General features: G+C 38.5%; 1 long non-coding RNA gene across 2 annotated transcripts in view; it reads right to left on the bottom strand.

Moving 5' to 3' along the window:
- Positions 1–24,881, bottom strand: part of LOC109549095 (uncharacterized) — a 44,658-nt gene that overhangs the window by 3,167 nt on the left and 16,610 nt on the right. For both annotated transcript variants that reach the window (XR_002175286.3, XR_012330749.1), the window contains exon 4: positions 17,057–17,226. This is a non-coding gene — a long non-coding RNA (uncharacterized lncRNA). The remainder of the gene's footprint in view (positions 1–17,056; positions 17,227–24,881) is intronic.

The raw sequence follows: 24,881 nt of genomic DNA, 5'->3' as shown, positions 1-24,881 counted from the left end.
ACCACTCAGGAAAAGAAAAAATGTTTCTCCACAACACTTTCATGATGCAATTTGCTGGGAATGGGAAAAGAGATTGATGGGAAGTATGCCTTCCCTCAAGAACATACGCATCTTACTAATTAAGCCATGTGTTGTAATTTTATCTAAGCAAGCAGGAATGCACATAAAAGCGCCTAAATTGTACCATAAGAACTTGATCTAAAACACAAGCGTGGAATAACATAACAATAGTAAATTATCACTAAGTGGAAGGTAGTAACACTAGTAGTTCAAAATTCATAGTCAGCAAAGCAGCGCTACACAAATGAAAGCCCCAGGCATGTGCTTCACTTGGGTGGCGTAGTGGTACAGAATCACACATCCATGCTGAAGAATTCTGTCTGTGAGGTTTGTAACAGCCAGCGAGGCAAGCAAAGACACTCACAACATGGCAATTTTTAGAGGAGAATTATCCTTTGGATAGGGGAGATTGTATCCATGTAGTCCATGGCCTAATGGACAATACTGCTGTGAAAATTCCACTGTTTCTGCAACAATCTTTACCCGCTCCCCTGAGCTTCTTAAAGCCATTGCCGCTGTGTACATCTCATTGGAGATTTCCAGTGAGTCAGCTACAAAATCCAGAGCTGCTTAAATGTTATCACCATGAACTTCCGTAGTCAAGCTGTTCAGAATTAGTCAACAGTGGAAGGCCATGTCCCGAGACCAGACAGACCACTGGTCTAGCAGGACAGGTACTGGAGGCATCTAAGGAGCAGGTACACTAAGAAGTCAGGTGAAGACTGGGCACATGCTGGGAGCTCCGTGAAGAACTAGCAAGAACTACAGGAATTCAGAAGCAGAAGTTTTTATATGGTTGGGGTGGGGTCACGTGGGGTGGGCGGGGCAGGGGGTTGGTAGTGAAGTACCCAGATGTTTAGATCATAGATTGATTCTGTGCTTGAATGTGTGCTCGACTCTAAAGGCCCACACTAAGGTTCTGGAAAATTGAGTGGTGTCTATTTAACCAAGCAGAAACAGGGCAAAAGACCTTAGAACAGAAAGGGATAAACAGGTAGGTGACAGAGTAGTGAAGGAGGCCAGGAAACAAGATTGGCCCTCTACAGAGGTGAGGCTAGATTAGCTAGAACTATACTGAAACGTCCCACAGGTAATTAAGTCTTTTCATCTTCTACTTTTTTAATATTGCCTTCTCTAACATTCCAGAATCAGATTATCAGCTGGCATTTCTCGTTACTTTCATTTACCTGAAGTACAAGTCCCATAATCCCAATTTTAGTAACTTGTCCCTTCCAATCTCCTAAAGGCACGGGAACAAACGGAAAGCTCGTTAGAACTGTAACATAAGAATGAGTAGGCTCTGCCTGGGTGGAAGAATGAAGAGCTCTTCTACCATGATGGACATTGTGGACTTTCTTCCTTTGCATTTCTATGCCCTTTTGATTATTTCTTAATTCCTAGCTATGGTCTTAATGTTTAAAATTGACCAGTTATTACGTGAGGTATTAGTATTTCAGGCTTTATAGTTAATTTTCTCTACCAACTTTAGTTCTGAACTGTAGTAAATACTTTTAAAAATGGTGGACAGGTGGTTCTGTTACTTCTTTACGAGTTGCAATGTATCTAAATTTGCTCTTCTGTATGAAGTGTTATGCTAAAAGCAATGATGAACTGCACATGAAAATAAGCACATTATTTAAGGTAAATGAACCCAGTATGGGTTCTTGAATGTCAATTATATGCATGGAGAGTGTTTCGTTCGTAGATAGATTTCCCAACATGTCTGGTATATGAGAGATTCTGACGATACGTGAACTCTCACTAACAATCAGAGGCTGAGGCACAAATAATGCAAAAAGCTACATCACCATCAACAAATATTTATATGGCATCTACCGTAGTCCACATACTATGCAAGATCAAAGGAATATAAAAATGGATATGATACAATCCTTATGTTCAAAAGGCTCACAGTCTAGCCTGAGGGATAAAGATATTTTCAAGTCCTGTAGGGTGTGATACAGTATGAATAAATGTCAAAATAGGCACAAAGCAGGGGACCTACTGCCTTTCTTGGATGGTCAGAGAAAGTTTCACCAAGGACATGTCATGTGAACCCTATCTTGAAAGAGTGAATACATGTTCCAAAGGTGGATACGACTGACATGGTTTCCTGGCAAGAGACATTCCAGATATGGTCAGAACATGGTAATGTTTAGTCATTCTTAGCTCGGGTGCAGCTATGAAGAAGCAATGGAGAAGAGTCTGAAAAGTGGAAGTGCAGGAAGTCTTTCTGTGCCAAACGGAGGAATCTAGACTTTATCCTGGGGGTGATAGCAGGTCATGGTATCTTTTTAATCATAATTGATAATCCGTCAAAAACACAAAACATACAATTTTAAGGTTTGTGATGTATTTAGTTACCCTCTACCCTCACCCCATTTACAAGTCTTTGCATATTACCACTCCCCAGAAATATAGCCAGAGCAGAGTGGCCCTGGGCCTCTTTTGGAGGATCCGGGCCCTGGAGAGAAAGCCTCGCCAGTCCTCAGGTGGTCATTTATTTTAAACCTAAGTTCATCTCCAAACCCTGGCTAATATTTTGCAGTATACCCAAAAGACATAGAATCCAACCCACCAGTAAAATATTTCCGGACGCTAGAAATGTTCAGTAAAAGGGATTTCATCTTGCACGCCCTAGAAAAACACAATAAAACTTTCATACAAGTATTTATAGCATGATTGATAACATCACTTTTGTCTCATGAAATTCTCAGTATCATGAGAAAGTTCAAAAGCAAATGAGAAGCAGTCACATCCTCCTTCATCCACAAGTAAAATCCAGTCACCTTGCAAAGAGTAGTTTTATGGCCTTCAGGAGTGATAGGGTAAGGAGAAATGCAATTGTTTGAGCTACTTACATGATATATTTCTGATATCTCACAGAAGTCCCTAAAGAACAACTTATCTTCACTTCTCTCCTGCTAGCTATTGTGTCAGGACATGAACTCAAAATGTGTACTGAAGAATATGATTGTAAGCATTCACTCAGAGAAAGGAATTTCTATTTATACTGTATGCACAAGTAACGGTTTTATTTTCCTCACACTTTGCTTTTGTCTTTCAATAACATTATCTATAAGTGGATTGAACCAAAGCCTTGGGAACATATTGGCAGTGAGAAGATCTGAGTTCCAGACAGATTATGCACTTCTGGACTTACACACAAAATCAAAATTAAGGAAGAGGCTAAGACCAGAACTTCATAAATCTCATAAATGAGATACCATTATTCAAGTACAAAAAGTCATCATCAATATAATTCTAATGAAATTTTACAAAATAAAAAATTGTGAAAATGAAAATCTGCAGGAAGAAAAGAGCATGTCTATGTTTTGCCTGCCTGCATGCCCTCCTCTATTGATACCCATTTTGCTTCTCTTTATTCACTCATCTCCTTTTTTATAAACCACTCATGTTTTTTTTTATCAGTTGTTTAATCAGAGGAGCTAAACACTCTATGGGAAACTTCTCCTTTCTTATCCCTTGGCTACGTGAAAATAAAGATGCTAGCTGTGGCAAATTTTTCACAAGGATTTCTGCTTCCTAAAATGTTTAATTGACAACAGAAATAAGACAGGTATTAAAGGTTACCACAATTATATTGATTTTCATTTTGTTTCCATTAGCAACTTTTTGTTAACTTTTCAAATTATGCATTGTTACCTTGACCCATTTTGTAGATGCCTCAATGGAGCTGAAAGGCAGTAATTTGGGGCTTAAAATTTGAACTTTCAATTGTTATATTTTTAGTACAACCTAAAGGTGTTCACGGGAAAACGTGGATCTAGATTAGAAAATACATACATGTGTTATGAAAGCCACTACCCTTTCTAGTTCAAGTCTCTTTTCATCCTTAATTTTTCCTAAAATAATTTTTTCACTAATATTTTTAGCTAATAACTCGCTCAGTTAATTGGATGAATTTTAATGGTGAGTTTTCAAATGGTGTCCCTTTGCTAGTTACAGGAATGAAAATATTTTAAAATTATGTATGCTAATTTAACACTGCAATATAAATGTATACCTTTTTTTTTTTTAATTTATAGCACAAAGATTTTAGACACTGAAAATGGTATTCCAATTCCTACAAGAAATTGTTGAGATTCAGGAATCATGAACCATGCCTAAGTTCTTGGAAACTATGTGTCTGCTATGGTGGCTGTTGGCTCCTGTGAATGGAAAAAAGTGCCACAGAGAATTTCAACCAACATGAAGCAACTGTTCCAAAGAATGTGGCTTAAGATTTTCAAAGACCAGTCAGACAGTTAAAGCATGCAGCTGTACTAGAAGGTGACCAAGAATAAGAATAGATGAATCAAATAACAAATGCATTACGAGACAGGTCTGAATTGCCAAGACTAAGTTAAGTTTTGTATTTTTACCTGAAGAGCATTCACATTTCAAAAGAAACTGAGTTAAAATAATATAAACAGACATAGAGTAAATTTAAAAAATGAGCAGTGGTAAACAAAATGGTAAATAAATCAGGTCCAGAGTCAAAAGTTATCTTGACAATGGGAAATACCTAAATCCTATATGTTCTTTTGAGGATAGCATACATGACCATTTTAAATCACACTAAAATTCAACTACAAAATTCTCCCAGAATAAATTAGCTTCCAAAAATCAAACATTTTCAGAGAGCCTATAAAAAAAAGATAAGTGTGAAGTGTAGGCCTTCTGTGGAATCACCAAAATCTCTCAGCACTTTATTCTTTCTAAAAAGTTTCCTGCCGAAATATAATTTAGAGAACATGCAGAAAATAAATGTAAGATGGGCCAAAAAAGTACGAGGCCTGAGACTACAATGACAATTTAGAGAATATAAATGTTATTACACGTCAACCCATCTCTTCTTGGTGAACGCAACTCATTATTTCTGAAGGAAATCAGGCTTGACCAACACCATTGTGAATTACTTATGTAAATTAAATATGCCACTTCTATAGAAAACTTTAGGTCAGCAGCAGATGTTGGTAAATTCCTACAGAAATGCATGCCCAGAGAATGTTTTTTTTTTTAAATGGCAGAAATCTGCTAGCTATTCTTGCCTTATCTGCAACAGCTGAGCAATCTTTCAGTGCCACGTGGAGACGGAAAACTTGGCTCAGACATAGCGTGGACAAGCTTGCCTTAATCACATTGCTCTTTTACATGTGCACAAGGACATCAACATTGACAGTACAGAGTAAAGCAGCCATTTGCTGAAAACAACTGTCAACGTTGTCAAGTTTTTGGAACCTCTTATAATGTGATTTGTATGACAAATCTTGTGGCATTTTGTTTGTCAGCAACAGTAGTGAATTTCCATGTATCTGGGAAGGCAGGAGAACTGTTCAGAAGTGGATTCGGTTTCTTTACACAGACTGCGTTAAGGGAAAACAGTTATTAATTTTAAAATGACAGATTTCAAATAGATCTAGAATTTTTTAAGTGGAATTTCATTTAACAAAATCACAGAAGTCTCTTTTCCCCCTTCCGCTCAAACCTTGAAAACTTGCAATAGTCGTTCAATTTTCTTTCATTGCACTCCGGGTTTTGAAAACTGTTACTGTAAAAATATTAATATTTTCTGAGATGGGAATCTGTAGCAGTCATTACTGGGGTGTGTTCTAAGTGACACCAGTGGGTTCGGTCCTTTCCTCTAGAACTAGGTGTGCACTGCCATGCAGCTCATGAGATCGGATGTAACAAGTTATAACTAACCGAGCGCACTCCAGTGTTACTGAACAATGTGCCTATTAAGAGACGATTACAGAGATCTTATGGTTCATTAGTTTTTCAACATTTCCTTTATTCCTGCTCTGAGCTGCATTTTTCATACAGCTCTTTCTTAATGTGCTTCACACGTTTGTCCTCCGCCAAGGTCCTCCCCCGTGTGGGTGGAATCCACTTGGACAGGCCATATGACAGACGGTGTACCCTCCTCCCTGCACCTGCCATGAAATGCCCTCGGGTGCCTGAGACCAGCGTACCCACCCAACCAGGAAAATCTCAGGTTCTGCACATCTACACTCTTATGTTCCTTTAGAAGAGATCTGACAAAATCTAACGAGAGAATCTTTTGTATGCTTCTTCTCATGTGGGTCTATCTGGTTAGAGAATTCCAGAAAAGATATTCTCTCCCCCGTTATGATTCTTTTCCCCTCTCCTCAAAATATGCTGAACGTATTGCCTAGAATCACCTCTGTAAATATTAGGTACTCAGTGGTTTTTTAACTGAATTGAAATGATAAATGAAACTGAGACACAGTTGGAGAATGAATACTTCAAACTCCATGATACCCAGTTCACCCTCCTTTTTCTCTTCCCTTTTTTTTTCTGGATGAGGTGCTGAGAGTAGCAACAGGAATATAATGCAAGCCATAGATGCAAGTCACATAGGTAATTTAAATTTTCCCAGTAGCCATATCAAAAAATAAATAGAAACAGATGAATTAATTTTAATAATATTTTTATCTAACCCAATATATCCATAATGTTATGTAAAATATTCCTGTTTATTTGCAGTAATTTTTTGAAATCTAGTGTGTATTTTATATGTACAGCACATCTCAGATAGGACCAGGCACCTTTCAAGTGCTCGACAGCCCCAGCAGCTAGTGGCTACCATGTTGGGCAACAGCGTTCTAAAGACCTCAGTTCTAGCAGTACTATTTTGTCCACTTGCTTATGTGACTTCAGGTAAGTCTCTTTTCTATTGAGTCTCATTTTCTCCATCTCTTAAAAGGGCTTTAATAATTTCTGTCCTATTTTATCTGCAGGTAGTTTGTGATGAACACATGGAAAAACACATTTTAAAGTATTTTGAAAGCTAGAAAGTTCTCTCAAGTTTTAAATTTTTGTTGCTACTTCCTCTTTCATTCCCTAGAAATCCCTCACTCTTCCCCTTTTTCTTTTTTCTTTTTTCTACTGGCTGCTAGTTTAAAAGTCATATATGATAAGCCTTGATGTGTTTTATGGTTTAAAAAACTATTGTCAAATGCTTAAAGTACCAGTCTTTCCCCTCCCAATAGCAGTTTACCTTCATGAAATCCCAAGCTTACGATAATATCAATAGCTTGCCTTTTCTATGATGATCACTATTTCTAAAAGACACTTACATTCCCTGGTTCTGGTACCCTTCTTCCGTCTTCTAGCTGGGCTTTGATACTTCTAGACTAGAGTTTAGCTGAGTGTCAAAGATAATATAGAGGTAAAAAGGTAGGATGTCCATACCAAGATTTATTTTAAACACCCAGCTTATTCTCTATTTATAAAAACAGTTAAGATTGAAAATTATACATGCGGTTGAAATTTCTATCACTCTATTCTTAGTACAACCTAAAGGTGTTCACAGGAAAACATGGATTTAGAGTAGAAAATGAAGAGTTTTATGAAAGCAACCACCCTTTCTAGTTCGAGACTCTTTTCATCCTTAAGTTTTCCTAGAAGAATTTTTCAGCTAATATGTTTAGCTAATTACTTGCTCATGGGTAGGAAATGCCTGGGTAGGAAACCTCACCTCATATTCCCACTGCTCCATTGCTTTAAATTCTAGAAACCTCCTTTGCCATACCATGATCCTTACTGACTTTTCCCCTCCAGACTATGCTACATTCGTTTTCGTCCTCTCCCTCTCTCCCTCTGTCTCTCGCTCCCTCTCTCTCCCCCTCCCTCTGTCTCTCCCTCCCTCTTTCTCTCCCTCCCTCTGTCTCTCTCTCCCTCTTTCTCTCCCTCCCTCTGTCTCTCCCTCTGTCTCTCGCTCCCTCTCTCTCCCCCTCCCTCTGTCTCTCCCTCCCTCTGTCTCTCCCTCCCTCTGTCTCTCTCTCCCTCTGTCTCTCCCTCCCTCTGTCTCTCTCCCTCTGTCTCTCCCTCCCTCTGTCTCTCTCTCCCTCTGTCTCTCTCTCCCTCTGTCTCTCTCTTCCCCTTGTCTGCTCAGCAACCTCACTAGGTGTGTTTTCAGCCTAAAGCCACACTGTAACCACAGCCCTTTCCTCCCCTCCCCTTTCTCTAGAGCAGCTTGTACCTAGTATCTGGCAGGCTGGAAGCTGCCTGTGGCAAAAGAATTCTGAACTTTTTGTTTGTTTACCAACAACCACTATCCTGCGTCCTATAAATATAACACTTAAAATACATCATAAATGTAACATAGAAAATATATTAAGTTATAAAACATCTTAGAAAGTAGCAGAATCTAGAAGTATCACTAGCTGTCCAACTCATCTGTCCCAGTAAAACAGCAATCTATCTGAAAAGTGATCTAAACGTTGTGGGGTTTTTTTTAATGCTTTTGAATACGATCTTAATCACCATTTCCAGCGATGTGTCTACATCCCAGCTGCAGCCCTGCTGATTAGAGCATCAATACCAATTGATTTTCTAACACATACTCGCAATGTCTATTGTATCTCATCGCACACTGTACACTATTGGTATTTAGCCAAAGCTAAGAGGAAAAAAAAGATTTTGTGTACAGAACACATGGGCCCCAGAGAGTTTCATAATTCCCAGGAGAACAGAAGAATCAGGTACTGAATGTCAGGCTAAATGGTTTCTTACAGTTAATGTGTTTGGTGGCCACAGGCTCAAATAATTCTCTTGTCCAGAGCCAGGGTTACTCAGCTGTATAATGACTTCTAAAGTCGCTCCTTCGAAAAGGACTAAGGATTCATGGCTTTAATTTTGCCACTGATCATATGAAAAGTACACTCCATAGAGTACTGAGCAAGCATGCACTCTCAGCTTGCACTATAATGAAATTCTAATTGTTTCTAAAGTTTAAGAAGGATAAAATGGTTAATCTCCATGATGACAAAAGGAAGCCAGGAAAATAAAGTGACACACTTGAATGAACTGTGAGGAAATAAAGTGCACAACATGCGATAATGCCATGACTCCGTGTTATTGTGCATTTCTGGGCTGAAAAGATATGGCTTGATGGGTAATTTGTCATGCTGTGCAATAGAGAACAACAGTAAAGAGACTTCAGACAGAAGAAAATTACACAAATAGTAGGGTGGAAAGGTATAATTGAAGATGGCAAAAGATTGAAAGAAAGACATTTAAAATTACTGTACTGACCTACTAAATGCACTTGGGCGTGGAATCCTGGCCTCACAAGAAGAGGCATTAAATGACTGCGGGCTGTGACACTACTGCGGAGTAATGCCAATCTCCTGCGCTCTCAGAGGAGAAAAACACAATGCACCGCCGAGCTTCGACAGCCTCGACCTGCTTTCTTTCCTAGAGGAGACAGGGCTTCTGGTGAACTTAGGAGAAGTTTCCTAAATAAGTTTTGTGTTTTTTTAAAATTATGAGTAGATTTCGTTGAGTATCTGGGGGGCTTAACTCCTTAACGTTCTGAAGTCAGTAGATCTCCACTCTGTAAAACTGCAAAACCACTGTAATATTTTTATTAATGAATTCAGGCGAAAGGATTTTGCTTCTCACATCTGGTTAAGTTTCTTCAGCAATGAAGAGTCCAAGAGAGCGGCATGACATTGTGCAAAGCACATCCCTAAGTCTGAGAACAGGAGACACCAGCACTAGCCCGGCCTCCTCTGCGGGCTCATTCATCATGCAAGGCTCTGGGCAAGGGGCTTAACCTCGCTAAGCCCGGTCCTCTTCTAGCAGAAGGAGAAGTGGACCACTACTTTCCAAAGATTTCCAGCAGTCCCATGATTCTACCCCAAACAGCAGAACCTCCAAAAAGCTTCTCAGGAAAGGTTATTTCTTTCTCCTTCCCAGGCTCTTAAAGCAGGGGATGTCCCAATCAACCATACTTTGTAATGGCAAAGGTCATTCATCTCCTTTGTTCCCTTCAGTTAGAGAATATGCCTTCTACTTGTCATGAGTACATGGGAAACTTATGTAATCATGACAGGGAGATTTGCAGTGTCGGTTAATCATCAAGTTCTTTCTATTTCTTACATATAACTGCATAATCACAACGTACCATAAAAAGTTCATCTTAATGACAATGAAGAACTTATTATAGGAATGTGATATTTACATTTTGAGGTCTTAATAAAACAATTTTCTCTAGATGACATCATAAGGAATACATTAAATTAAGAGATTTCAAACTTGTAAGGGTACATTTAAAAGTACTTAGAAAGACTACACGAAATGGACTTGTGACATACTCTGGGAAAACATCTAGATTTGCCTTAGAGATCTTTAGAGACTCACTAGACAGCTGCAAAAGGTCTCTAACATCACAAATAGGATTGGGGGCCAGATTTCATTATGAGATATCATTATATATTTTTTCGTTATTCTTTTTCTTCAAGTTAAACATTTCAGGTTTTTAATATTTGGTATGTTTTATATTTGTATATTATAATACTGAGGATAATGAGTAGCAAGTACTATATACAACTCTATCCAAAAGCATCTTTTCATTAATTTATTTCAACATATGAAGCTTACTTTAAAACTTCAAATGGAAAATGCATCGTAGTAGAATCTAGCAAAATCTTTCCCCAACTCCATGGCCTATCACTAGTATAATACACATCAAAGAATAGACAGAAAGGTAATTTCTGACTAATATCAATAAAATCATGTATTAATTATTTAATTAGAAATTCCAAAAATCATAAAACTAAAAGAAACATCAGAAAGTCACCTGAGGGACTCCCTTGGTGGTGCAGCGGGTAAGACTCCGCACTCCCAATGCAGGGAGCCTGGGCTCGATCCCTGGTCGGTGAACTAGATCCCACACACATGCCACAACTAGGAGCCCGCATGCCACAACTAAAAGATCCTGCGTGCCACAACCAAGACCCGGAGCAGCCAGAATAAATAAATAAAATATTAAAAAAAGAAAGAAAGAAAGTCACCTGAGCTGGAGTTTTATCATATGGGTTAATCTTTTGAAGAATGTAGTGAGGAAAGACTCAGTCTTCCAACAGACAAAGACTCATCCATCCAACAAAGGAGTCTTGATGAATTTTAAGGTCTCATCCTACTTTGGGATTGGATAGATACACATACAATGCTTGAGAAAATTCTATTCAAAATAGCTGGTCATATCAGAGTCAAAAAACTCCTTAGAATCCACAAGACTCAGTTTCACTGCCCACATTTTATGACTATTTATAAGTCTAATCAGGACCATAAAAGTTACTACCATTCTTATCAATGTAGAAATGAACAGGTCCAAATGCTGTCATTTAGTAAAAGAATAATAAATCACTCATTCATTTCTACATTTAACAAAATTTACTAGCTCCCTACGATGCCGGGAAGCAGGCTAGGCACCAGGAATAGAGGGGCAATTAGACAGGCATGAACTCTGCCCTCACAGAGTCTAGTTGAGAAGAGCAGGCAGTGAATGAGTAACAGTGAAGTGTGGTGAGTGTTAAGACGGGATAAGTACAGGGAACCAGGAGACCACACAAGGCTCCGTTAAACCTCCCAGGCAAGATAAGGTGAAGCTGAGACTTGAGGAATGAGTAAGGAAGCTGCTTTTATGCAACATACTCTCTCACTTCTGTGTCTTTGCACCCATTTCCCTCATTCCCTGCATAACCTTCCCACCTCCTCATTCCTTCTCAGCCTCTTGGATTTAGTTTGGGCAGCATCTCTTCAAGGAATTCTTTCCTGAATCCCCCATCTCCATCAATCTAGAATGAATGTCCCCCTCTGCCCCACCAATGCTTGCACTGAACCCATACATATCTGTACCCACCAGTCCTGTAATTGCCTGTATAGGCTTGGCCTCTTGGGCTAATAAAATCCAAGAAGAGGTTTCTTTGAAGCTTCTGGGAAGTCTTTCTAGCTCTTCTAGAAAGGCTCTGAAATAGCCCCTGTAACTTGATAGCCATCTTGCTACTAGCCACTGATGAAGCTGTTCTACCAAGAAGGTAAGGAAAAAGAATGAAAGGGAAACTAAGTCAAAACTACTGGATTAAAATGTACCTGAATTCCACCCTCTGGACTTTCAGTGGTGGAGCCAACAAATTTCCTTATTCCTAAAGACATTTGAAGCTGGGTTTTCTGTTACCTATAGCCTAAAGCATAGTGACTGACGGAAACACCATAGATGAGAATCATGTCTTTTTTCCTTAGCATCCAACATGCTATTTTGCCCATAGCAATTGTTCAATAAATCCTTCTTAAATAAATGAACTAGGTGATTCAAAGAAAACAGCTGACAGCAATGAAGTCAAAAATTTTGTACCTAAGAAAACTGAAAACAAATTCAGTTTTCAACCAGAATTTTTAAGTGTTTTAAAACTGTAATTAGAGGGACTTCCCTGGTGGCGCAGTGGTTAAGAATCCACCTGCCAATGCAAGGGACACGGGTTCAAGCCCTGGTCCGGGAAGATCCCACATGCCGCGGAGCAACTAAGCCCGTGCGCTACAACCACTGAGCCTGCGCTCTAGAGCCCGCGAGCCACAACTACTGAAGCCCGTGCGCCTAAAGCCCGTGCTCGGCAACAAGAGAAGCCACCGCAACGAGAAGCCCGCGCACCACAATGAAGAGTAGCCCCCGCTTGCTGCAACTAGAGAAAGCCCGCCACGCAGCAACGAAGACCCAACGCAGCCAAAAATAAATTAATTAATTAAAAACAAACAAAACAAAACACTGTAATTAGAAAGTATGATGCTTGCAGAGGTTTCCTATACGGTAAAGAAAGAAAATCTTGTCCTCTGCCGTTCTAATCCTCCTCACTCATAGCCGTTTATGTCGCCCCTACTATGCTCACAAGACAGTTCCTCTTACACCCTTGTTACCCAGGGTCCTCATATTCTTTAGCCACCCCACTTTCAAAACCTGCTCCCCAGAAAAAGCTGGTAAGCTCACTCACACTGAGTTCTATGGATCTGACTTAAACCAAGTGTTATCATTTCTAGGGATATCTGCAAAATCCAAAAATTTTAATCTCTGTGCAACCTCAGATATCAGCAAACAAGTAAAGGAGGCATTTGTGGAGCCTGATAGCCAACTCTGTGGTCACGAAACAACAGGAAGAGATGCCTGATTTCCTTGCAGACAAGGGCAACTCCAAATATTGTCATCAATGGCCAGCCCTACAGCTCGACAGGAACCTACTCTTGTTCCATTTTCTTAAGAACAAAATAATCCAGTAACCAGTGTACCACATCCACCAAGTGATATTCGTGCCTCTAAGAAGTTCTGACTGTAGACTTTATCCCTGCGATGGGATTTAACACCATCTGGTCTGTATCGCATTTGGAACTGAATAACACCATGATAATAAGAAGCATCTATACTAGAAATTCCCCTACCTCCAAGTCCTATCAGGTAATTATAAACAATACTTGCTTTACCCCAACACTGAGCAAACTCAGGATTCTTGGTTACAGACCCCAAACTCAGATGAAAAGTAAACTCAAAAAAAAAGTAGATGTCCCTAATGTTCCAACCTAGAACAATTACAAATTGTTTTGGCTACCTTTTATTTGGCAAATCAGATATTCCAGAGCCACCTTTACTGCCAAACATAAAAGCATCCCACTGTACACCTCAGCAGAAGTGCTTGTATATCCTTAATGTCTTTCCAAGCAATTTTATGCAGTCAGCACCCTATACGTAAGGAAAGGAATGGATGTGTGCTTTATGGGTTTCTTATAATAACAATGAACCTTCATAATCAGACCCACTCCTTAATTTTCGCTTACTTTTTTATGCAGCTGCATGGATACTACAGAGCGAGACAAACACAAGAATGAACATGAGACTTGAGTGAAAAAAAAAGAAAAACAGCAACAGTACAGCCATCCAAGGAGCAAGTGCTGAGCTTGTGAAAAAAACGGCTCCCATTCTTATTAAATAATAGTGTTCATGCAAGGATGTCTGAAGTACTCTGCAAGGCTAATTAGCACAGATCAATGTACACTTACCTCTTCAGAAGGCTGAAAGGTGTGTAGTGACTATGCGTCATTAAAAATTTACCTGACCATGGGCATCAGATGTCCATGAGAGAATGACCCTGGTGAGCACTCTAAGTTTCCATTTTGCTCATATCATCCTCAATACATCAAAAATGCCACAGACACCATTACTATCATTCATGCAGCCTCATAGCAGCTGATGTGCTATATATGTTTGAGAGGGTGGTATCAATTAACTATGTTATCTATGAAGCCATACTTGCAATTACTACCACTTCACAATTTATCATTAACACATTTGGCAGATTTTTTTTCCCAAAGTAACATTTATTTAAAGGTTAATCAAAAATCTTAGAACAGCATTTATTATAATGTGATTTCTGATAATTGACTAAATCAGTGGCTCTTAAGAAAAACACCCTTGTCTCGGTCCTGCTCAGTATACACCACAGTGCCATTTGCGGAAAAGAAATACACACTAGAAATGTTCATTTCAGACCTCGTCATGGAAGATCATATATTAATGTAATCAGGTGGTACATTTACATGCTCATTAGTAATCCATCATTAGTCCAAATGCTCACTATTAGGAATAAATGTACAGCGAGTTGTTCAGAATACCCAGAAATAGTATTTCTTATTTAAACATTCAGAATAAGCTGACTGAAATAAGTGCACACCTTGAATTTGAACTTTCAGGGCACATCACTAAAGTCAATCAATTATGTCAGGACACTCTTCTGTAATAATCTCAATTATAAAATTCCTGCCCCTCCCTTAAGGCAGGCAGCAGTGGGGGAGAGTCCCGATATCTAAATCTTTTTAATTCACTGTAACTGCAAAATTTCCTGATGAAGTGTGTGTTTAAATGTTATGCTTTAATACATAGCATGCCACTAAAAACCATATTAGTTATGCCTTATGCTATTTAATCATACGTCAAAATCTGTAAAATCTGTTCTAGCATGCTAAGGTAATTTAACTGCAATTAATCCATCAAAGAAATAAATAAAATGTAATAAATGCCAAATAATGCAACGTCTTTGAAAACAAACCACTATATACACATTTATTCTAAAAATACTTATTAGCCAACACCACTGAAGGAAAAACAGAGTGAAAATTAGATTTACTGGATCTTCTTCCCATTAGTAGCTAGCTTGCTCTAAACTTACAAATGGTTTAAAAAGGTCTTTGTCATGCTCTGGCTTTCCAACTAAAATGTGAGCAACCTGAGGGTCAAAATGCTTCATTTTTTTTATCCCCTGTGCCTAACACAATGTCTTAATTATAACAGGTGTTCGGTACTTATTGGATGGAAGAATGAATGATTCAAATATGCACAGACTAGATTCTTTCATCATAATGTTTGGGACCTAGGAAAATAGTCCTACTTTTCCTTCTGGCAAAAATTGTATATTGTACTTTATTGGCATTTAACTAAAGTTAGTGTCACTTTCTCCATGAATTCTTTCCTTTTTTCATAGAGTCAGTTAGGAACCAGCAACAAAGGTTGGTGATGTGTTTTTGTACTTCTTCCTCCAAATGAAAACAGTGACTGTCTTTTCAGGGATGTAATTTAACAGTTTGATGGATACAGTTTTGGACCAAGACTAGGAAGGCCAATTATAAGTCCTGGGTCCAGTCAGCAAGAATTCATTAAGCATCAAGTACATTCCCCACACTATGCTACAAATATGCCAAAGGAGTCAAAACATGCCCCTGTTTTCCAGACCATAAATCAGAGGAGAAGACACATACGTGTTCATTCAACAAGCACTACCGACTACACTTTACTCCATGCAAGGCATTGAAGACTTGACAGCCAACAAGTCTCAGTTCTCAACAAGGGGCTATCAAAGAAATGAACCGGTAACTGAATGTCAAGCAAAAAGTCATGAATATCTTTGGAAAAATACAAACGAATTCTCATTGGAACCCTAGAAGAGAAAGCTGGTGAAATCACGGAAGTCTTAAGGAAACAGGTGGCATAAAAAGAGATCAAGAGAATCTCCCAGATAATGTAAATTATAGTACATTCACTAATGACAAGGATGGAAAGTAAGGGTCCATAAGTTTTCAGAGCAAGTTATTTGCTTTCTTGATAATGACTGAATCTATTTGTTCTTCTCATCAAATTCGTTTTGGTGACATAAAATGATAACTTTTAGATTAATGACCAACCACTCAGTACAAGGAACGCAGAAGAATTTGCCTTTAAAGGTTCCTGATGATAACTGTAGCTGTGAAATCTCAAGACTGAAATTATCACGAGGATATTACAATAAACAAGACTTGCCTCTTCCACCACTACCCCACTCACCCACATGTGGCTATGAGCACTTGAAATGTGACTAGTCCAAACTGAGTTGTGCTGTAAGGGCAAAAATAAACACTGGACTCCAAAGACTTAGTTACAAAAGAAAATGTGTCAATAATTTTTATACTCATTACCTGTTGAGATAATATTTTTGGATATATTGAGTGGAATGTGTATATCATTAAATTACTCTCACATGTATCTTTTTACTTTTTACTGTGGATACTAGAAAGTTATTGAACTGTGCTAGTCTAAAGGCATTGTGAAGAAGAAGAATTTTTTGAAGTGTTTCATGCTAGAAAGGATTCAGCAACATGCACTGGCATTTTAATATGATGGTCAGATACAAAAATTTTATGTAACAAACCACTCAATACATTCCTCCCCAAAACGCACAGTTAGGAAACAAGAGCATCTCTCTTGATGAACTGAATCTCCTGCCCCACTCTGATCTGATAGTGAGTGGCGTCGGTTTTCACACCTCCCTTTTTCTCTGACTGGCAGAACACTGGAGTCTAAAATTCAAGTTACTCAACTTCAGGCCTCTTTGCAGGAAGGCCATGAATTTCTGGTTCAGTTTAATCCCACCCTTTATTTCTTACTTGGCTTCGTTCTGCTCCTTACTGTATGCGTCTTACTGAAAGTTATGAAAAAGCTTTTTGGAACTAGGAAGAATTAAATAGCAGATAAGAAAGTGAGTGAGCCTCTGACTACGGTGTAATCAGTGAGAGGCCACTCTCCGGGGACTCACTATGTCTGTGGCCCTTCTCCCTGCTACAGGTGTGAGGCAGAATGGATTTTTAGCAATACCAGGTCAGTACTCACATTTGGGATCATAAATACAGCACGGGCCCCATCCAAGGCTGTCACCCAACCCAAGGGTCAGTGAGACAGACAGGCATAACATTCGAAGGGCACAGTGAGTTCTGCAGTCCCATGCAGCTGTAGGTAACATGGTCTCAAATCAGGCAGAGAAGGAGTGACTACTTGAATACCTAGAAATCAGGAAAGGAGTGGTCATTATCAGATCTGATCACATTCCGTAAGCCACCACAGTGCGATCTAAAGACAGAGACAGCATCCAAAGACCCAAGTTGACTTAGCAGAGACCTAGTCCCATAAAAAGAGAAAAGGGGATAATTTCTGTGACTGTGAGGCCACACAGGCCCCTGGGGCTAGGCTCAGAGTCAGGCCCTCCCAGATCCAGTGGACTACAGAGACTCCAGCTGAGAATGAACAGTGAGCCTAGCAGTTGTAGTTGGGCCACCAGATGTACCCACTGAGGGAGAAAAACTCAGAGGCTCTAAATATGCTTCCTATTGTCTTTGGGTTTGGTCCAGGAACTGACAGGATTGGCTACAGGTGGGAGCATAAGTACATTCAGCTCAATTTTGTTCAGGTACACACAGGGCAAGGAAGTCAGATGGTGGCAGTGCCTCTCTCTTTATAAAGTGGAGGAATTACATTGGTGCTCATTCAACTCTTATTCCAAAATTAATGTTTCAAGGATATTTAGGCTACCTAGAAAAAACCATTTCAGAGCTTCCCAAATCTATGAAAAAGCCACTGCTTCCTGTTAATCCCTATAGCTCTCCAAGAAAAATGCTGTAATATTATTTAACAGTACTACAGAACCAGACTCACATGGTACAATCTTAAGGTTGTAGGAAAAGTACACAACATGTGGAATGTTATGTAACCTTAAGAGTCCTTATAATAAATACATTTAAAAAAAAAAAGAATAAGAAATAAGTAATAATTTTCTAAGATATACAGAGATAGGATAGGATACAGAAAAGATCATGGTCATATAAAAATCAGGACCACCCAGTTGGTACAAATTACCAGAAAATAAGAAAGAAATATTCTGAGTCCACTGTATCATTGACATGGTCTGGTTTGTTTTCATAAATGGTTTTAAAGGATTTAGCACACAAATAACAAGTTTTTATTTCAGAAAATCAAAATTAATAAAATGTCAAAATAAAAAGTAGTATACAACTGGACACCACAAAAAAAATGAGAAAAAGTCTCAGGATCTGATCAATAATAAACTCTCTGTTAAATCTAAAATATATTATTTCTATCTTAGCAAAATTTGAAAAAAATGGATCAAGACCCCATCGATTCATCAGTTTTTTAAAAAAAAGAAGAATGAGTTCAAAAGATAGAGCTAAGTATGAATTTCACAAAGTAGACATAGGCAACTTCATATTGGCTGCTATGTTCATAAAGGTAAATGACACAAACAAAGCTGCCTAATCATACACCTTGAGACTCTATTTCAGGGAGACTCAGATTGGATTAAAAAGTCTACGGATGTTTGCTACCCAGTGAATATTCCACTAACACACACAGGTACAGACTCAGACACCCTCCTTAGTCCAAGGGCAACTCCAAGGAGGTCTTCCTCACACTGAGAGGAGGGGTGAGTTTCTGGAACAACAAGAACAACAACAAATAACATCAAAATATTTCCAGGGTTTCGCTGGTGGCACAGTGGTTGAGAGTCCGCCTGCCGATGCAGGGGACACGGGTTCGTGCCCCGGTCCGGGAAGATCCCACATGCCGCGGAGCGGCTGGGCCCATGGGCCATGGCCACTGAGCCTGCGCATCCGGAGCCTGTGCTCCACAACGGGAGAGGCCACAACAGTGAGAGGCCCACGTACCGCAAAAAAAAAAAAAAATATATATATATATATATATATATTTCCAGCTTATACATTGTAAGCCCATCTAGTCATGGATTTGTGAAATACAGACACAGCCTAATAAAATTCTAAGAAGACAACTGAGTTGTCACAATGTGACAAGAGTATGAATTCACATTGAATGGCTTTTCTAGTGCTTCCTACTAAATATGAATAGAACCAAAATATGTCTCCCAACATATCAGAAACAATATATATATTCTACTTAGTTTCAACGGGGAAAAACTTTTATAACTTAAGAATACTCAAAATATGTGACAATCTGTCACTGAATTAAAATACATTACAGTAACAAGTGACAATGTATGTACAAAACCCACTGCAGCTCTGTGTTCGTCCTCACACACAAGGGCTATTTCTAAACAGGTCAGAGTAAAACTCTGGCTGACGGGGGTTGATGGCAGGATAGGACCTGAGATGAGCCAAAACTGTGTGTAATCCAAAACTCATTGATACTTAAATTTGGAATAGGTCTTTGAACTTACATCTGAACATGTTGTAAGAACATGAGACTCCTGTTACTGTATACAGGCTCATCCTTATAAAATGTTTGCCTTGTATGGTGATGATATTTTACTGAGGCCTTAATGAGTAGGGCACATCGCTCTGTGTGGTAAGGGTGGAGGAGGGTTACTCACAAGCCTTCTGCAAGTCCATTACCACTAATACATGCCTCTCAAATAGAAGCAGGGCCTGACTGGGAAGTTGTAGGAGACAAAGGAGCAGTAGAGACCATTGCCTCTGGACTTGGGAATAAGGTACTCCTCCATACACATACCCCATAGTACTTTCCATTAACTGAGTATTATTACAATGTATTGTAACTGGCTATTTCGTTCCTTGTATCTTCCATGAAATTGCAAGATTTTTAAGAAAAACCATTTGATTTTGAAATAATTAAAAATTCACAAAAAGGTGCAAAGAAATGTCCTGTGACTGTGCTGTGTACCCTTTCCCCAGTCCCTCTCCCCATTCCCAGTGTTAACATCTTGCATAACTACAATAGCAAAACCAGGTAATTAACATTGGTACAATCCATAAAGCTTATTCAGACATCACCAGTTATGCATGCGCTTATTTGTATGTGTGTGTATATGTGTGCAGCTGCATGCAACTTTATCACATCTGTAGCTTTGAGTAACCACTCCACAATCAGGACACTGAACTGTGCCATCACCACAGACTCCAGTGCTACCCTTTCATGTCCACACCTACTCCCTCCCCTCCCCTCTCACCCCTGGCAACCACTAATCTGTCCTCCAGCTCTGTAATTATGTTATTTTATGAATGTTATATATATGGAAACAAGCAATAATGTATCTGTTTAAGGTAAACTCTTTTCATGCAGCACAATTTCCTTGAGGTTTATCCAAGTTGTTGCCCATAGCAATAGTTGATTACTAGTTATTGCTAAGTAGTATTACATACTATGGATATATCACTGTCTGTTTAACCATTCATCCATTATGCTCATTTAGGTATTTCCAGTTTGGGGCTATTAACTAATACAGTTGTTATGAACATTCATGTACAAGTTTCAGTGCGAAAATAAATGGCAAGATTTTTAAGGGGATAGGTTGTGTCATATTCATCACTGTATCTCCAACACTTTATAGAACACACAGTAGGTACTCAAAATACTTGCTGAAGGAATGAATGAAAGAACCACAACATTGCCTCTAAATGGCAGGAAATAAAACAGAGCTCATCTTGTGGAAAAAACGTAATTAGTTGGGAGGAAAAATATCAGGAAGAGTTCCTGGAAGTTGCACAGACAGTTTAAAGACTTTAGCAGTGTTCCAAAGTACACACACACACACACACACACACACACACACACACACACACTTCAATTCCAACATTTTTCACTTTGTTTCAAGTATTGAGCTTCATGTGAAGATAGTGTTTGAATTAATAAGCTACGGTTAAACTTTTTAAGAAACAATTGGAGAGACTTCCTATCCAGCCAAGATGAATTAAGAGGGGCTGGATGTACCCTCCTTCTTAAAACAACAACAACAACAACCAAACTCTGACAAACTATATGAAACAATGATTTTTAAGACACAGGACATCAGGCAACAAAGAACAGTTATCCCTGAGAGATGAAGAGCCAAGGAGGTGAATCTTACGAATGTCCTGCTTACTGTCTTGAGGGTTTCTTGGCAGTGGCACAGGGAGGGTAACTCAAGGGATACAAACTCCCCGAGCTGAGGAAACAGAAGTGAAGGCATGGCAGAACAGGGTGGCTACAGTTCACAGGTCAGAGCCCATGGCAGAGAGCTGCTGCACAGAGAAAGTTCTCCTAAGATCTGCAAAGAGTCCCACGCGGGAGTTTAGCAGAGTATTGATCTGGGCAAATGTGTGAGGAAACTACACGAGGCTGGGTATTCCTAACCCTAAGGAATAAATGGATCTAAGCAATGATCAATACCTGCTAACATCTCAAATAGAGACAGAACCAGTAGTTTTGCCCAGCCTTCTCCAAATGAACCTGGTCAGGTTCCTAGTCTTAATTACCAACTAATAGGATAGACATGGGACAGAGGACCTTATTAAACAACTCCACAGGAATGCATCAGCAAATATAAACTATGGAAAGCTCTACAAGCACAATCCAGTTTCCTCAACAAATAAGGAAAAATAAATACACTGAAGGGGAAACCTATAGATTAAAAGAGAAGAGAAATATCAACCAATTGCAAAGTATGGACCTTATACGTATTCTGTTTCAAACAGTAAAAAGTAATTACAAAAAATTCTGAGGCAATTGGAAAAATTTGAATATTGATTGTACCTATTTGACAACAATAAGAAATACTGACTTTTTCAGTGTGGTTTATTTTTTAGATGTGGCTCATTTTCTCAATTTTAAAAAAAAGTCATAATCTTTTAAAGATACCTACTGAAATATTAAAGGATGAAGTGATGTCATGTCTGGGATTGGCTTCAAAATAATTTGGGATGAGGTGAGAGGTGGTAAGGGGATATGATGAAACAAAGTTGCCTACAAGACAATAGTTGTTGAAGTAGGTGTAACTGTATGCAAGTTCATACCGTTCTCTCTACTTTTAAATATGTTTGGAATTTTCATATAACAAATTTAGATAAATAAACTTAAAAACACACAAATAAATACATAATTGAGGTGGTCGTTAAGGACTCAGCGGTCACAGTCTGAATGAAAACAATTTCTCAGACACAGCGAGATCAGAGACGATATTTTACAAGGACACTGAAGACTGTGATTTGCCGGATTTCCTTACCGGAGGACCATGTGTTCTCCACACAGAACACTGTCTTTTAAGCAAGGATAGACCTTCTCTCTGAAAACCTGACAGTATACAAGTGGTTGACTACCTAATCTAAGACACCAAAAGATATCAAAGGAGACCAAAAAACTGGGTCTATAAATGTGGTTGTTACTTCTTCCTGTTCTTTTAATAAGGCGGGGTGTGTGAGAAGTCTAATAGAGCATGTTGACTGCTGTCCTTTCAACAGCATCCTTGCAACACAGCTCATTCCATTCAGTTTAGCCATTCCCATGTCTACCGTTTGCTTAACAACTCCATTTACTGCTCACACTTTTTAGTTTCTGGGTTTTGAGGTGAGGGGAAAGGAATCTTTGGAGATGTCCAAAATTCTTTCTCAAGTCAAATAATTCATTAGAAAGTATGTTTTATCTAAAAACTGTTTTCTTTTTTTTTTTTTGACGGTAGGAGGGATATTTTGAGTAGCTTGTCCAAGGTTTTGCCAAAAGAAATCTCCTCTCTCTTCTTACCTTATCCGAATCCTACCCTCCAAAAGGATATGCCCAAGTCCAATAAAGGGAGCTCCTAAGAGGATGAGTGTTATATCTTCCATTTAAAAAAATTCCTCACGGTCTATAGTTCAATATCCTACAAATAACCAATATGCTACATATATGCAAGAAGTGAGTTGATTTACTGATTTTTTTTTAAATGTAACTTTTAAATTCTCAGTATTTTAAGTAATTATTCTGTCTATAATACTACTGTACTAGTACTATTATTAAAATATCATCATGCATCCTAATGTTCATTTTCACTAAATGTCTGAAAAGGCCCTGGGAACAGATTTAAACCCTGATGTGTGCTTTGGGAGCAGAATCAACTTTGGGGGATCAAGGCCAGTGAGCATTTGTGTAGGCTGGTTACATTTTGGGAAATATTTGCAAGGATGTATTGCAGAAATTGTAAGTGAACTTTTCAAAATATTTATCACCACAGTTAGAACTTTTACTAAAGTGTTTTTCTTTTTAGACACAGTCTTGTTTACAATGGCCATTTTAAAAGTTGCTAGTCTGAGCTTATAAAACAATATATTATAATGTCTTCCCATCAACTGTATTAAAAACACTTATCTTTGGGAAATGTTATAAAAAATTTACTACAATGATAATTTAAATATTAAAGCAAATATAAAAATGATATTGTGTGATAGAATACCAAAGGATTACAAATTCTTTGTGAGAGGGCATTTTAGTTTCTGATAAAAACAAAATATAGTACAGTAACCACTAGTCACATATGACCTATGTAAATTTAAAGTAATTAAATTTAAATAAAATTTAAAATTCAGTTTCTCCATTGCACAAGCCAATTTCAAGTGCTCAACAGACACATGTGGCCACTGGTTACCATACTGGACAGTGCAGATAGAGAACATGTCCATCATCACAGAAAGTTCTATTGAATAATGATGGTCTTTGTTAGAGAGGCCACTACTGATGAACTGATGTGCATATATCAATTTGTTTCTATTGTCATTTTCTCTTTGGTATAGGAGGTTGAATTAAACCTATCAGATTTAAATGATTTTTCTGGAAAATCTATATTCTAATGTAAATATTTAAAACTGTGCCACAAGCACTGCAGTGTAGATTTTCTTTTTCCTCTCGCTATAGGGAGAATGGAATTTTTTTAAATTCCATTTCCTCAAGATAAGGAATTATAACATTAGCTAGTTTTCCCTTTCAATTTGCATTTTCTTTTTTACAATGATCTATTCTAACCATGCACTGCTTCCGAGTTTACCCAGCAATTGCCACCAATTACCTTTATTTTGTGGAAAGGAATTCCTAGTTTAGAGGGCAGTACCTCAGGCCTCCACCTCCACACTTTTGAAGTTTGTAACTAGCATTAAAAAAAAAAACTCTCACAGCCTATCCAGGTCCTCCGACCAGGTGAAGGGTATGTCTAATTTAGCAGAGAAACTATGAGTGAGATCATCTCTGTCATTTATGCTTAGCAAGGAACCAGGCTGCAGAGCAAAGTCAGAAATACAACAGTAACAAAAGTAAATACAAATAATATGAAAAACTCCCAAACCACAGGGCTAAACCAGCTGCATTTAAATGCAACTCCTGAAAACCTTGATGAAAGTAATATGTCTGTGTTTAAAAGACTAGTTAAACCACATAGCTGACGCAAATGGTAAAAAAGATCTATAATTACATGAGTATACTTTTAAGTATTTCATTAAAAAGTAATCTATAATGAATAATCATTTAGCATTGAAAATAATTTGATTTTAAAAGTAGAAAGGTCAAATATGAAAAACATAATAAAGTCCAGGTAAAGAAATACTTGAGGGCTTCCCTGGTGGCACAGTGGTTGAGAGTCCGCCTGCCGATGCAGGGGACACGGGTTCGTGCCCCGGTCCGGGAAGATCCCACATGCCGTGGAGCGGCTAGGCCCGTGAGCCATGGCCGCTGAGCCTGCATGTCCAGAGCCTGTGCTCCGCAACGGGAGAGGCCACAACAGTAAGAGGCCCGTGTACCGCAAAAAAAAAAAAAAAAAAGAAATACTTGAAAGAACAATCCAATTATTTTAGAAATGGATCTTTCTCCAGAATAGCACATTGTTTTGAAACTAAATTTCCATAGTAGATTCCATAGTTCCTGAAAATTAATTAGA

Source organism: Tursiops truncatus, chromosome 3 (assembly GCF_011762595.2).
Source record: "Tursiops truncatus isolate mTurTru1 chromosome 3, mTurTru1.mat.Y, whole genome shotgun sequence".
Lineage (NCBI taxonomy): Eukaryota > Metazoa > Chordata > Mammalia > Artiodactyla > Delphinidae > Tursiops > Tursiops truncatus.
The sequence above is the reverse complement of the archived record's forward strand: the minus strand, read 5'-3'. Positions and strand labels throughout refer to the sequence as shown.